The following is a 14,562-nucleotide window of genomic DNA, read 5'->3' on the forward strand; positions in this document are numbered from 1 at the left end:
GGCGCTTAATAAATATTTATTGATTGACTGGACCTCTCTGAACCTCAGTAAAGGTCAGTAAAATGTGGACGCTATCTCCTCTAGATACTAGGGTTGTGGTTAGGCGTCTATCGTATGCAGAGCACTTTGCAGATTCGAAAGGGCAATCCCATTGTCAGTTCTGGTATTATCCCTTCTCATCTTGTGCTTCCGAGGTCAGATAGAAATAGTCCCAAGACAAGATGTTTTCCTGCCACCCTCTTCTGTGTTTAATGTTCTGTAGAACATTATCATCATCACCTTCATTATCATCATCAGCTTTATTATTATTATCGCCCCCTCCCAACATATAGACAGGAAGCGGCCTGGCGGGATAGGAAAGAGAGGAGGGCGGAGACCAAAACTCAGAAGCCTAGGAACACGGCGAGGGTTGCCGGATAAATCCAAGCCGAGACCCCCCAGCATTTCTCTTGTTTTCAATGCACCGCTGACTTACATCAATGGCACCCGACGACGAGGCGGCCAGCGCAAGGCGAAGCCCAGTTCTGGGGCCTCCGATTGTTCTTTGGAGCCTGTCATTGGGGCATTGAAAGGATACAATATATATATAAAAAGGCCCCATCGAGGATGGGATGATCTTTTCATGGTTGCAGTTCCCCCCTCTCTAAAAGCGACATATTACAAACCTCTTTTTCCTCTCCCACGTTTCTCGCTAAGTGCATTCTGATGCCACATTGAAACGCAAAATAGCTGGAATCAGGCAGCCACCGAAGGCTATTTATATGCTAATATATATTCCCCAAGCTGAAGGAGGCACCTACTGCTTATTGCTCCTGCTAATGATGGCTGCGGCTTTAACCTCTGCCGAAGAAAGAAAAGTATTTTCCTTAAGAAAACAACTCAGTTTCTTTAAGATGAAATGTAATTATCTATTATCAGATGTCCCTTAAAATGCAAGGCCTATTAGAGCTGCTAAAAATATTGAAGGCCTAATTTCCCCATAATAGCATTTTAATTTCAGCAAATCACCGCTCTATTGTTGCAGGACACTTCTCTGAAGGCGCGCGGGGAGAGGTCCGTGGAGCTGTTGGAGGAACAGTCTTCTTCCCGGGAGAAGTACAATTAAATCTTCCCAATCATCTAACCTTGCTTGACACAAAATTTTACTTATCAAGTTGGAAAACAATGGTCATTAGCATTTAAAAGAATTTTGTTTTAAAAGTAGCTAAAGTTTAATTGCCTTAAATGTTCCCCCATCTCCCCCGTGCCACAGGCTGTTGGCGCAACGTGGGGATTAGAGGGAGCTGGTGGTTAATTGAGCGCCAGGCGCCACAGGAAAAATATTTACTCTGCTTCTGGGGAGGGTACTGGGCATAGAGGGTGGGTGCGGGGTTTCCCCCGACTGCTTGGGTTTGGGTTTGGGAGAGCACAGGTCCCAGGAGGAAACAACTGGAGAAAGGATCCTGAGGGGATGAGAAGGGGTTCTAAGTAGGGTGGATGGTGATCCAGAGGGCACCTCTTTAGGGCAGAGACTAGAGATCAGGCCAAAAAAGGACCTGGTGAAGGAACTGTTTATCCTGAGAAAAGAATAATCAAGGTAATATCCAAGCAGCTTGGGGAAAGGGAAAGGGCATCAGAAAAAGAACAGTCAGGTAGTGGAGAGAGATCTCTGCTTCTCTGCCTGTCACTTATCAGCTGTGTGACCAGAGGCAAGTCACCTAGCCTCTCTGAACCTATTCCTTAGCAGTTAAATGGGGACAATATTCCTGAAGCATTTCTCTCAGATTGTTGGTATGAAGCTAAGTTGAGACCAGAGAAGCTGGAAAGGACTTTAGGCATCTGAATCAGTTCAACTCTCATTTTACAGATGAGGAAGCTGAGGCTCAGAGAAGGTAGGTGATTTGTTCAAGGTCATAGGGCAGAGGCAGGATTTAAACCCAGTTCCTCTGACTCCAAATCAGTACTTTTCCCCTTATGCAAAATGGTCTCCCACTCTGTGGAAGAGGAATTAGATTCCTTCGACTTGGCCCCAAGGGACAGACCTAGGGTCAGTGGGTGGAAATTGCAATAAAGTAGATTTCAGCTCAACAGGAGAACTTCCTAGTAATCAGAAGTATTAAAAAACAAAATGGGTTTCCTTTCTGGTAAGATAGTGAGCTCCCCATCACTGGAGGTATTCAAGAAGAGGCTACATGACCGTCAACTATAGAGATTCAACCCCCCCCCCCCCACCCCCACCCCCCCTGCCTTTTCTTGGAGGCAATTGCTCAGGGTCACATAGCTAGTAAGTGTCTGAGGTTGAATTTGAACTCAGGTCCTCCTGACTCCAGGGTTGGTTCTTTATCTGCACCACCTTGATGCCTCGCATAGAATAGGTGTAGGTGGTTGATCTAGATGAGCTTTGAGGAAATTTCTATCTCTGAGAGTCTATAATTCTTTTGGGTTTTGAGTTAAAAATTTCATTGTAAAACTCACTCCGGTCTCCTACTCCATTGGCCTTGTTTTGGACTAGCAATGATGGGCAACAGCTTTAGTACATTTCTGTGATGCTGGGCTGCATTCTGATGCCCAGTGTGCTTGCCGGGTCATAATGTCTGCCCAGCTAAGTGAACAGAGTATTCCATTGAGCTTTCTAATCACCGTGGCAGCCTGGGTGATAGTCTGTTTGCCATGTCAAGGTTGTGGGTGATTGTCCTCCACCTTCAGCCTACTGACAGGAATGAGTAAGGAAGTCTTTCCCTGAGATGCAGTCACCATGCCAGGAAGTTCGGAACCAGAGTGTGGAGTCAACCCATCTCACTGTGCCTGCCTTTTCTTGCCCCTGTTCTTTTATTTTAAGACATTTCAGGCCACCTTCATGGAGCTGAGTCACCTTCCTGTGGCCCAAGTTCAGCAGCAGCATCTCCGAACCCAGAAAATGACTGGGTGTACTGTGAGTCTGCAAGTCTTCTTCGGGGTATGAGGTGAGTTAGTGTGTGTATATACTTGTATTGGTGTGGGTAGAATCCTCCCAATGTAGCACAAGTGTCTCATAACACCATAGTGCTTTGAAGATTTAGGACAGTACTTGGATCTTCTGTCTGTCTCTTGTCTGTCTCTCTGTCTGTCTCTGTTTCTCTGTGTCTGTCTTTCTTTCTTTCTGTCTTTTTCTCTCACCTTCCAACACCCCTCAGAAGGATGTAGAGATTATGATCCTCATTTGACAGGTGAGGAGACAACCTCAGAGTGAATGGCAAAATCATATCATTTCAAAGCTAAAAAAGTCCTCAAAGATCGTAGTGTCATAGAGCTAGAATGAGAAAGACCTTCAGAGGTCATCTATACCAAGATCCTCATATTATAGGTAAGGAAACTGAGACCCAGAGAGAAGGAAGGGACTTGCTCAAGGTCACTAGTTAGGGCAGAGTGGGAATGAGAAATAAGTATCATTCCAGCCTTTCATTCAACTATCTCTGTTCAAGGCACGGAGGTAGATGTCACATAAATGTCATTCATATTCATTCATAGAATCACTATGGTGCTAGAAGGGGATTGTAGAGATCATATATTCCAATTGCCTTATTTGATGGACTAGGAAGCAGGTTCAGAGAGTTTAAGAGAATTAATCGCTCAAGGTCACACATATAGTACATTCAATTGCAAAGTTGGTATTCAAATTTAGATTGGCTGCTTCCAGATTGGGTGTCTTGGCCACTCTCCTACACAGTTAGAAGCAGCTAGGTGGCACCATAGTGTACAGAATGCTGGACCTGGAGTCAGGAAAACCTGAGTTCAAATTTTACCTCAGACTTATACTACCTGGGTGACCCTGGGCAAATCACTTAACTGCTCTTTGCCTTGGTCTTTGCCTTTGCTCTTTGCCTGAAAAGTAATAGCACTGATATAATAATAGCACTGATCTTCCAGGGCTGTTGTGAGGATCAAGTGAGATAATATTTGTTAGTAATTGGCATGTATAGTTGCTTGTTTTCATCCTGCCTTCCGTGGTCTTTTCATTCCAGTTCTCATTATCTACACCTGGCCAACTTTTCTGATTCTAAATAATTCATATTTGTATTATGTTTTAAAGTTTAGGGTTTAGAATATGCTTTACAGACATTTTCTATTCAGGCAATGGCCCTGTAAATTGGGGGGGGGGTATTTTATATCCATTTTACAGATAAAGAAACTGATACTTGCTTGGATTAAGTGATTCACCCAAGGTTATGGCAAAACCAGGATGCAAGCCCACAACTTTAAATCTAGTACTCTTTGGTAAGTCAAAGAACTTCTCTGAACTATTCAGAGGTGACTTAGTATTAAGGAGACTTCATAATTAAAACAAAACAAAACAACCTATCCATCCTGGTGTCTCTTTCATGCTATCTGTATTTGCTTCTTGCATTAGATAACATGGCATCTCCTGTGCTTGCATTCCACTGTCCAGTTCAGGTCATTTCCTTTGCCCCATATACTCTCCATGCTCTTTGTTCTCCTCTGGTCTGGGTTTGTGGAAGTCTTGCCCATCCTTTAAGACCCAGCCCAAAAATGGCACCTCCAATTCGATTCAAGAAACCTTTATTAATTACCTATTATGTACAAGATACTTTTCTCCAGGAAGCCTCTTCTGACTCCCTGCTCCAAGTTAGAAACATTTGTTTTCCTCCCATATGTTACAAAGAATTCTCTTCATACTTCCCTTAGATATTTGGAACTTTTTTGAACCAGACCTGATGATTTCATTGGTGAGAAAACTCCTTTTACTCATACAGGTCAGACTTCTTATAGTCTTAGAAAACTGCCTGAGTGCACTGAGAGGTTAAATGAATTGATCAGGGTCATACAGCCAGGACACACTAGAGGTAAGATTTCAACTCACTTCTTCCTGATGCCAAGTCTGGTTTTCCACTAAAATGGAAAGAACACTGACTCTGGAGTCAGAGGAATGGATCCGAGTTCAAATCTTGTCTCTCAAGTTTACTACTTGTATGACCTTGTATGGGCCAAGGTACAACCCATACCTCAGTTTCCTCATCTGTAAAATAATGTGGTTGGACAAAATGGTTTCTGAGGTTTCTTCCAGTTTTAGGTCTATGGTCATCCAAGGCTACAGGTTTTCTAATCTGAGGTACCTATATTTCCAGGGAGTAGAAGAAGCTTGTCAAAAGGATATGGGTAATATGCAGTAAATATCATCCCCTTGAAATTAATTATATTCCATATGTACATATGCATGGTAAACTCTAGAATTTATTTTCTTCCATATTAATAGGAGGTAGATTTACTGGAAGCCCAGGGATATGGGAAGTGAGGAATACTGGGACCCTATGCACGGCACCCTATTACTATCATATATTCCATTCCTTATCGTTATCTGTGTATGAATTGTGTTTCTTCCATTGGAGTGTGAGATTGGTAAGGCAGGAATGGGTTTTCCTCACCATTCTCTGTCCATGGTGCCTAGGACAGGACCTTGTGAATACCTTACCAAAGACTGAGATGTTGACAGCTAGGCTTATCAGGTAAAACTTTGGCCAATATCTAGGGGAGCACTGGCCTTTTTGGAGCCCTGTGAAATTCTCAAATAAGACAATAGAATTCTCTCAAAGGTGGGAGCTGGGGCTGCATTGGAATTTTCCTTGAGGTCTGTTAGGAGCTCCTGCTAATTGATGCATTTGGTGACAGGTCCAGACGACACTTGTGGTGCTTGGGTCTTTATGCTGTGCAGCGGATGTTATAAATTTGATTATATCTGAAATAGCAGATTTCTCGCTGAAGTCCCCTTTGTCCACCCTGGATTGCAGATTTATTTCTGAGAGACCATTGCAATTTTCTTATCTTTGTTACAAATTACTACAGGCTGGGTTAATCTCATAGAGCAATAAAGCTGTTTGCCTACTAAGCTTCCTGCAGTGTCAGGGCTGATGAATAGCTCCCTCAGGCTACAATAATTCAGTCTAGAACCTTGGGGAAAGAAATAACTTGGTTCTTCTACAAGAAACTCCATAAGTTTGCTTGACTTGTAGGACTTCGAGGGACCAGAGAACATTTTTTGGGGTTAAGGGGTCTTCTTATTTTGCTGCCCCCAAGATCAATTAATTTTATTCCCAAGCAAATAATAGCACAGAATGTTAGAACTGGAAGAAATCATAGAACATCGACTGTCAGAGCTGCAAGGATCCATAGAACATTGAGTGTCAGAGCTGGGCGAGGTCTTTGAACATGGAATGTCAGAACTGGGGGGCATCTTAGAACATAGAATGTGAGAGCTAGAAGAGATCTTAGCATATGGAATGCTAGAACCAGGAGGAATCTTAAAGTATGGAATATTAGAGTTGGGAGGGACTTGAGAAAATGGAATATCAGAACTGGGTAGGACTTTAGAATCTGACTATTGAATGTCAGCTGACAAAACAGAACATTTTAGAGCTGAAAGGGACTTTAGAGACTATTCTAATGCCTTATTTTCCAGGTGAGGAAACTGAGGTCCAGAGAAGGGACTTGCTGAATTAGAAAAATAAAACAAGCTAAATGACAGGAAAAAATATATAGCATCTCTTCTTTTCAAAAATGGCATTGCTGCGTGTTGCCTGAGTTTGAAGGTTGATGAAAGAAGGGGCTGGAGCACAGCCCACAAGCATCCTCTATACTTTGAATGATCTTTGAGAGAAATCAAGGACTTAACGTTATTACATCTCTCCTCTAAAGGAAAGGATGGCTTTTCTTTTACAGTTCACATTGCTAGTTCACATTCCCTCCTATGGGGCAAAGTTCTTCTTGTAGGTAGTAAATGTAGCAAGTGTCTATGGCCCAGGACCCTCATAGTCTTTTGAGTTCCCTTTATGGGAGAAAGCATGAAGAGACCAATACAGATAAAGCAATGTAAGAGCCAGGGAAGGGCTTAATCATAGCCATCTGCTTTTATTCCTGTCACATAATAATATTATTACTTCTACTACTTTTATCACCAGAGGGTGGGCCCCCAGGTGATGAATTTATTTTTTGGCCTGAACAATACATGTTGGATTGCATTGACACCACCAGCTAAGGCATGGAGAGGCTTCCAAATGTAACTCTAGTGGGAGTGCTTGTGGGAAGAGAATATCACATGGGCGCCAAAAGATCTTCCTAAAGCACAGTTCTGATCATGTCATTCTGTTGCTCAGAAGTCTCCAGTGGCTCTCCATTGACTCCAGGATAAAATGTAAACTCCTCAGATAGGCATTGAAAGTCTTTACAATCTGGCTTCAGACTGTCTTTCCTGACATATTACTCCTTTTCCTGCACACTGGTCTTGGTAGGGAAACTGGAATACTCTTTGCTCCCACTTGTCATTTCTAGACTTTCTCTCTGCTCCCATTACTCAATAACTTTTCCTCTTTTGAGATTCATTCAATCCATATTTATGACCCAATCAAGATTCTAGTGGCTCTTTTCCACTGACCTCTTGGGCAGGTTCCTCAGTGTGTTCAATGCCTGACTCACACTTTTTCTCTTTTCCCCAAAACCTGGCCTCATACTAATGGACTTCAACTTGCATATTGGCACTCCCTCTAACCCTCTCAATTTTCTCATTTCCCATGACCTAATCCTCCAACTCACTTCAGCCACACACAGAGATGCTTCTATCCTAGATCTTGCTATTACCCCAAAATGCACCACTCCAGTGTTCATGAATTCTGAAATTCCCCCGACTGATGACAGTCTATTGTCATTCCACCTCTCCCTCCTCTCTTCAGTTTTCTCCTAGTCTATCATCCTTGTGCTCTTCTCTTTTCCCCATCTTGACTCATTGGTGAACCAGTTTAACATTCTACTCTCCTTCTCTGGAGCACCTTTCCTCTTTAACCTACAGAAGATATTGCTCTGCTAATTCTCAGCCTTGGATTACTCCCATCATATGCAGTTTTTGCTCCTGCTTATATGTTGCTGAATGAAGCTGGAGAAAGCCACAAAACCATGATGAAGGGATTCACTACAAATTTATGCCACATAATCTCAACTGGCAGTGGATAGAGCACTGGGCTTGTAATCAGGAAGACTCACCTTCTTGGATTCAAATCTGGCCTCAGATACTTACTAGCTATGTGACTCTAGGCAAGTCACTTAATCCTGTTTACCTCAGTTTCCTCATCTGAAAAATGAGCTGGAGAAGGAAATGGCAAACCTGTCCATGATCTTTGCCAAGAAAAACCCCAAAGGGACCATGACGGAAAATGATTGAACAACAATCTTAACTGAGTCCTTGCCGTGACAAGGCATTCAATCTTTTTACATCTTCTTGACTCACTATCCCATTCACCTGAACCTTTTCGTCTTTCTTCAAAACTTCTCTGCTCCTCCTACCCACTCTCTCACCTGAGAACCTTGTCATATATTTCAATGAAAAGACTGAGGCAATTCCCTTAGAGCTCCCTCTTCTCCCCTCCTTGTCATCTCACTTTACTCAGATGCCTTCCATCGCCATGTCCTCCTTCACCCACCTCATGTGAAGAGGTGGCTCTTCTCTTTGTCAAGGCAAACCCCTTTTTGTGCACAAGTGATCCCCTTCCATCCTATCTCCTCCAATAGATTGCCCCTTCTTTCATCTCTAGTTTCTCACTTATCTTCAGTCTCTCCCTGTCTCCTGGATACTTCCCTACTACCCCCAAAACTTTCCATATTTTTCCCCCATGCTCACAAAACTGTCACTTGATCCATCCATCCCTATTAATTATCAATCACTCTCCTTCCTTTTGTAGTTAAACTTCTTAAGAAGCCCATCTATAGTTGATACCTCAGCTTCCTTTACTCTCATTCTGTTTTTCAGAGAACTTTGCAGTCTGATTTCTGATTTCATCATTCCACCAAAACTACTCTCTCTCTGAAGTTACCAATGATCTCTTAATTGCAAGTCCTCTTGCTTCTTTACCTCTCTGCAGCCTTTGCCAGTACTGATACTCTCTCCTCTTTGATTTTCTCTTCTCTCTAGATTTTTGTGATACTACCCTCTCTTGGTTCTCATCCTCCCTATCAGGCTAATACATTTGGTAATCTCATCTGCTATCATGGATTCAACTATCACCTCTATGTAGATAATTCTCAGTTCAGCCATAAATTGACTTCCAGTCTAACATCTCCAGCTACTTATTAGACATCTCTAATTGAATGTCCTAGAGACATCTTCAACTCAACATGTCCAAAACTGAACTCATTATCTTTCCCTTACCAGTACCCCCTCTTCTAACTTCATTATTACTGTGGAGTGCACCTTCATCATCCCAATCACCTGAATTCAAAACCTAGATGTTATTCTTTATTCCTCATTCCCTCTCTCACTCCTTATATCCAATGTGTTGCCAAGTCCTGTCAATTTTACCATTGTAACACATCTCAAATGTGCTCCCTTCTCTTCTCTGACACTGCTCCCACCCTAGAGCAAGCCCTCATCGCTTCCTCTTTCTGCCTCAAGTCTCTCCTCACTCCAATCCATTCTCCACTCAGCTGTCAAATTGAACTTCCTAAAGCACAAGTCTGACCATGCCATCTCTCTATTAAATCAACTCTAGTAGATCTCTATTGCTCCTTAAGATCAAATCTAAAACTCTTTGTTTGGCTTTTAAAACACTTTGTAATCTCGCCCCCACCTGCCTTTCTAATTTTCATACACCTAACTGACCCCAGAGTCTTTGTGGGATACACTAGCCTCCTGCCTGTTTTTTTTGCATGTGATATTCCATTTCCTGACTCTGGGCATTTTCAGGGACTGTCCTATTTGTCTGGAACTCTCTTCTCATTTCTGCCTCCTAACATCCCTGGATCCCTTCGAGTCTTAGCTAAAATCATACCTTCTAAAATAACCTTTTCTGGCTCCTTAATCTTAGTGCCTTCTTTCTGTTGATTATCCTTAATTTATCCTGCACATACTTCTTGCTCATAGTTGTTTTCATGTTGTTTCTACCATTAGATTGTGAGCTCCTTGAGAGCAGGGATTGTCTTTTGTCTTTCCTTGTATTCCCAGGGTTTATCACGGTGCCTGGCACATAATGCTTGTTAGCTGACTGACTGCACAGACTAGCTGAACTAACCTAACTGCTATGTCCCAAACTTTCCATTACATCTTCAGCCCCTGGACCTTTGTATAAGCTGGCACTTCTATCTGGACACTCTTCCTCATCTCTGTCTTTTAGAATCCTTATCTTCCTCAAGGTTCAGATCTATTCTGACTCTAGCTTCTTCTATGTCACCTGACTGCCTTCAGAGCCTCCCTTTTAATGAGAATATCGATCCTTTATTTGTTGCCTACTATGTACCAGGCACTGCGTATTGCAAATATTCTCGTTTGATCCTCCCAACAACCCTGCTATCACACCCAATTTTAGGGTTGGGGAAACTGAGGTTAAGTGACTTATCCAAGGTTATAACACTATGAAGTATCTGAATCTGGATTTGATCTCAGTTCTTCCTGTCCCTGAGCTCTATCCACTGCTGTGCCACATACTTATCTCTTGTGAGGAACAAATAAAATGAAAGTGAAGAAATTGCTTTGAAACCATGGGTGTGCTGGAGCCAGCTTAGATCAATTCAGGAGAACTGATGGCTAAATTTTTAAGGTGAGCATTCACACCTTGGAAATTGGTAAATGGCTACAAATCAGGGCTGAATTTATTGCTTTGTTGATTGTCTAGACTTAAGAAAGCGATGAAGAAAATGATAATGATGCTGTGTGTACACTTTTTTTTTTTTTGGAGAGATGGTTGTTAAACATTTACTGGAGTACCTATGTGTGAGACTATAAAATATTGGGAATAATGATAATTATGATAAAAATAACAGCAATTTTCACTTATCTTCATGGATGGATCTAGGTTCTCACTGGTATTGGCGCTTTGCCCACTGGAGCAGCTTGAAACACTCAAATAATACTTTTAACACAATTATTTAAATGACTCACTCTTTCCCCTTCCAACTTCCACAGCCCCTCCAGCCACAAAGGAATTCTGAGCACTATGAGAGGATGAAGGGCTGAGCCACAGGATTCACATTCTAGCCTTTCATTAGTTTGACTTCACCTTGAACTGAAATCTAGATCAAATAAAGGGAGCTCTGAATTCTCAGTGAGAGAAGAGTGTTTCCATGGGACTTACCATTTGAACTGTATTGTGGTAGAGTTGAAAGAGTTCCAGAGGCAAAGAGAGTTGTTCAGTTGTTTTCAGTTGAGACCCCATTTGGGGTTTTCTTGGCAGAGATACTGGAATGGTTTGCCATTTACTTCTCTAGCTACTTGGGTTTAAATCCCACCTGGGATACTTACTAGCTCTGTAAGCTAGCCTCAGTTTCCTCATATGTAAAATGGGGATAGAGAAGAGTTTTGGAGTCAGAAAAATCTGGATTTAAGTTTGGTTTTTGGCACAACCTGAATATATAATCCTGGATAAACCACTTAGGTCTCAGTGCCCCATAGACAATTGTGTTAGTCTGTGAGCTGCTGATCTGCATTGACAGAGGGAGTTTCCTTACCAAGAGATCCCTAGATCAGTGAAGTCAGAAATTGCAATCCCCCACCCTCAAAAAGAGATGATAATATATTCCCTACTAGGTACTCCATTTTAGGAAGGTCATTGACAGCCTAGAGGGCATCCAGAGGAAGCCAACAAGTTTGGGGAGGGAACTGAAACCCATGCCATACAAGAATCATTTCCTAGGATCTTCCTGCAGAGGCCATGAAGTCCAACCCCTTCATTTTGTGAATAAGGAAAATGTGACCGGAGGAAAGGAAACGGGTTATCAGACACATGCAGAGTGTCAGAGACAGGATATGAACTCACATCCTTTGTCTCCAGAGCAAGTGATCTTTCCATTTTGCCAGACTGAAGCAACTGGGAGTGCTTAACCTGGAGAAGAGAAGACTGAGAGGCAGAGGTGAGTCCGTAAATATTTAACAACTGGTTTTATGAAGAGAAAAAAACAATAGCCCTTGACACACTTTTAAGTTTAATCTGTATTGTTAATGTTTTCTCTGTCACTCAAGATTAGACAATGAGAACAAGACCAAGTCAAACAAAACAAGAGCCCTTATTTGTAGCTGTTGATTTCTGAGATGTAAGCGTTCATACTGAAAATTTCACAGTCCGCTCTCTTGAGCCAGTAGGACCTGGCTCCAGCACAGCCTTGATCAGAGGTGTTCTGGTCAGTACTTGTAGTACCTGCTTCACACGGTTGTTGTGAGGGTCACATGAGTTAAAGTGCTCTGAAAATCTTAGTGTTCCATGTAAATGTGAGCAATCATCATCATTGTCATCGTCATCATCATATTTCCTTCAACAAAAGGGCAGAGAAAGGGACAAATGCCAAGACCTAGTGTTCAGTCTGCCTTTGGAATGGAAGGTCAAGCCCGTGGGCAGCTGGAGTGAGGATAGGTCTAGCTTGCTGCACAGTGGGTGTGAGGGCATCACTATGTGCTTGAATCAGCAGAGATCCTGAGTCACTCATCCTTATATCACTGAAAGCTTTCAGAGTAATGGGTGAACTATATTTGAGTGGGACTGAGTTGAGGAGACTCCCTGTGAATGAATCTGCAGAGAATACAGTGGACAGAGAGCTGGACCTAGAAACAGGAAGATCTGAGTTCAAATTTGGTCCCAGATACTTACTAGCAGCATGACCTCGAGCAAGTCACCTAAACATTGTCTGCCTCAGTTTCCTCATTTGTAAAATGAAGATAATAATAGTACCTCCCTCCCAGGGTTGTTGTGAGGATAAAATGAGATGTTTATAAAGTGCTCTATAAATCTTAAAGTTCTATATACATGCTAGCCCTTGTGTTTCTTTTTTTCTCTATCTCTTTTTTCCCCTTTCTCTCTCCCTCTCTCCCTTCCTTCCTTCCTTTCTCTCTCTCTCTTTCTTCCTCCCTCCCTCCCCATTCCTTTCTTCCTTCTTTTTTCTTTCTTTCCTTCTTTCTTTCCTTTTCTTTCTCTCTTTCTTTCTTTCTTCGTTTCTTTTTCTCCTCTTCTTCCTTTCATTTCAAGAGACCATACTGCCTTTCTTAATGCTAGGAAGTTGTGTTTTATATTAACCCCAAATCTGCTTCCTGGCTACTTCTGCCATTGGTTCTAATTTTGCCAATTAAAATAAAGTGATGCGGTGAACAAAGTGCTGGGCTTGGAATCTCAATACCTGAGCTAGAGTTCACCTACAGACACTAACTGTGTGTAATTTCTCTCAGCTTCAATGTCCCTGTCTGTAAAATGAGGTGGTTTAACTCGATGACCTCCAGGGTTCCTTTCAGTTCTAGACCCATAATCCTATATATGAGAAAAGTAACAACTTAGATCTCTTTTTCTTTTAAAAAATTAATTAATATATTTTTAGTTTTCAACATTCACTTTTATAAGATTTTGAGTTCCATATTTTTTTCTCCCTCCTTCCCCAGTAGAACATGCAATCTCATATAGGCTATACATGTATAATCATATTAAACATATTTTCCACATTAGTCATGTGAAAGAAGAATCAGAACAAAAGGGAAAAACCACAAAAGTCAAAAAAAAAAGAGAAAACTGTCTGCTTTGCTCTGCATTCAGACTCCATAGTTCTTCCTCTGGATGTGGTCAGCATTTTCCATCATGAGTCTTTTGGAGTTGTCTTAGATCTTTGCATTGCTAAGCATGTCAAAGTTGGTCAATGCACAATGTTGCTGTTACTGTGTACAATGTTCTGGTTCTGCTCACTTCACTTGGCATCAGTTCATATAAGTCTTTCCAGATTTTTCTGAAGTCTGCCTGCTCATCATTTCTTATAGCACAATAGTATTCCATTACATTCATATATCACAACTTGTTCAGCCATCTCCCAATTGATGGGCATTCCCTCAATTTCTAATTCTTTGCCACCACAAAAAAAGCTGCTGAAGTTATTTTTGGTGCATGTGGGTCCTTTCCCTCTTTTTATGATCTCTTTGGTATACAGACTAGTAGCAGTATTGTTGGATTAAAGGAAAAGCACAGTTTGATAGCCCTTTGGCCAGAGTTCCAAGTTGTTCTCCAGAATGGCTGAATCAGTTCATAGTTCCACCAACAATGCATGTGTTCCAACTTCTCCAACATTTAGCATTTTTCATTTTTGTCATTTTAGCCAACCTGATAGGTGTGAGGTGGTACCTCAGAGTTGTTTTAATTTGCATTTCTCTAATCAATAGTGATTTAGACCATTTTTCATATGACTAGAGATAGCTTTAACTTAATACTTATGCAAAATGCAGCAGCTACAAGCAGAGAAGTGAGACAATCCTTGTGCTCAAGGCACTCACATCCTAATAGGTGGCACTAGGGGTACTGGACTTGGAGTCAGGAGAGAGCTGAGTTCAAATCCAGTTAATAATTGGACCCTAGTCACTTAACTTTTCTTAGCCTCAGTTGTCTCAACTATAAAATTGGGAAAATAATGGCACCTATCTCCACCGGCCTCAGTTTCCTCATCTGTAAAATCAGTTTAATAATAACACCTACTTCCCTTTTTCGAGGTGAGGCTCAAATGAGGTAATATAAGTACAGTGCTTTGCAAAGTTTAAAGTGTGATACAAATGTGAGAATTATTATTAGAAGTAGTAGTAGGGGGAGGCAATGT

At 41.7% G+C, this 14,562-nt stretch overlaps 1 long non-coding RNA gene across 1 annotated transcript; it reads right to left on the bottom strand.

Annotated features, from left to right (window-relative positions):
• Positions 1–297: 297 nt before the first annotated feature.
• Positions 298–2,553, bottom strand: LOC140508618 (uncharacterized). Its single transcript, XR_011968483.1, has 3 exons — positions 2,455–2,553; positions 666–840; positions 298–551 (listed from the first exon to the last, which is right to left on the bottom strand). It is a non-coding gene; the product is annotated as an uncharacterized lncRNA (long non-coding RNA).
• Between the last annotated feature and the right edge of the window lie 12,009 nt (positions 2,554–14,562).

The sequence above is a fragment of the Notamacropus eugenii genome, chromosome 5 (assembly GCF_028372415.1).
Source record: "Notamacropus eugenii isolate mMacEug1 chromosome 5, mMacEug1.pri_v2, whole genome shotgun sequence".
Taxonomy (NCBI): Eukaryota; Metazoa; Chordata; class Mammalia; order Diprotodontia; family Macropodidae; genus Notamacropus; species Notamacropus eugenii.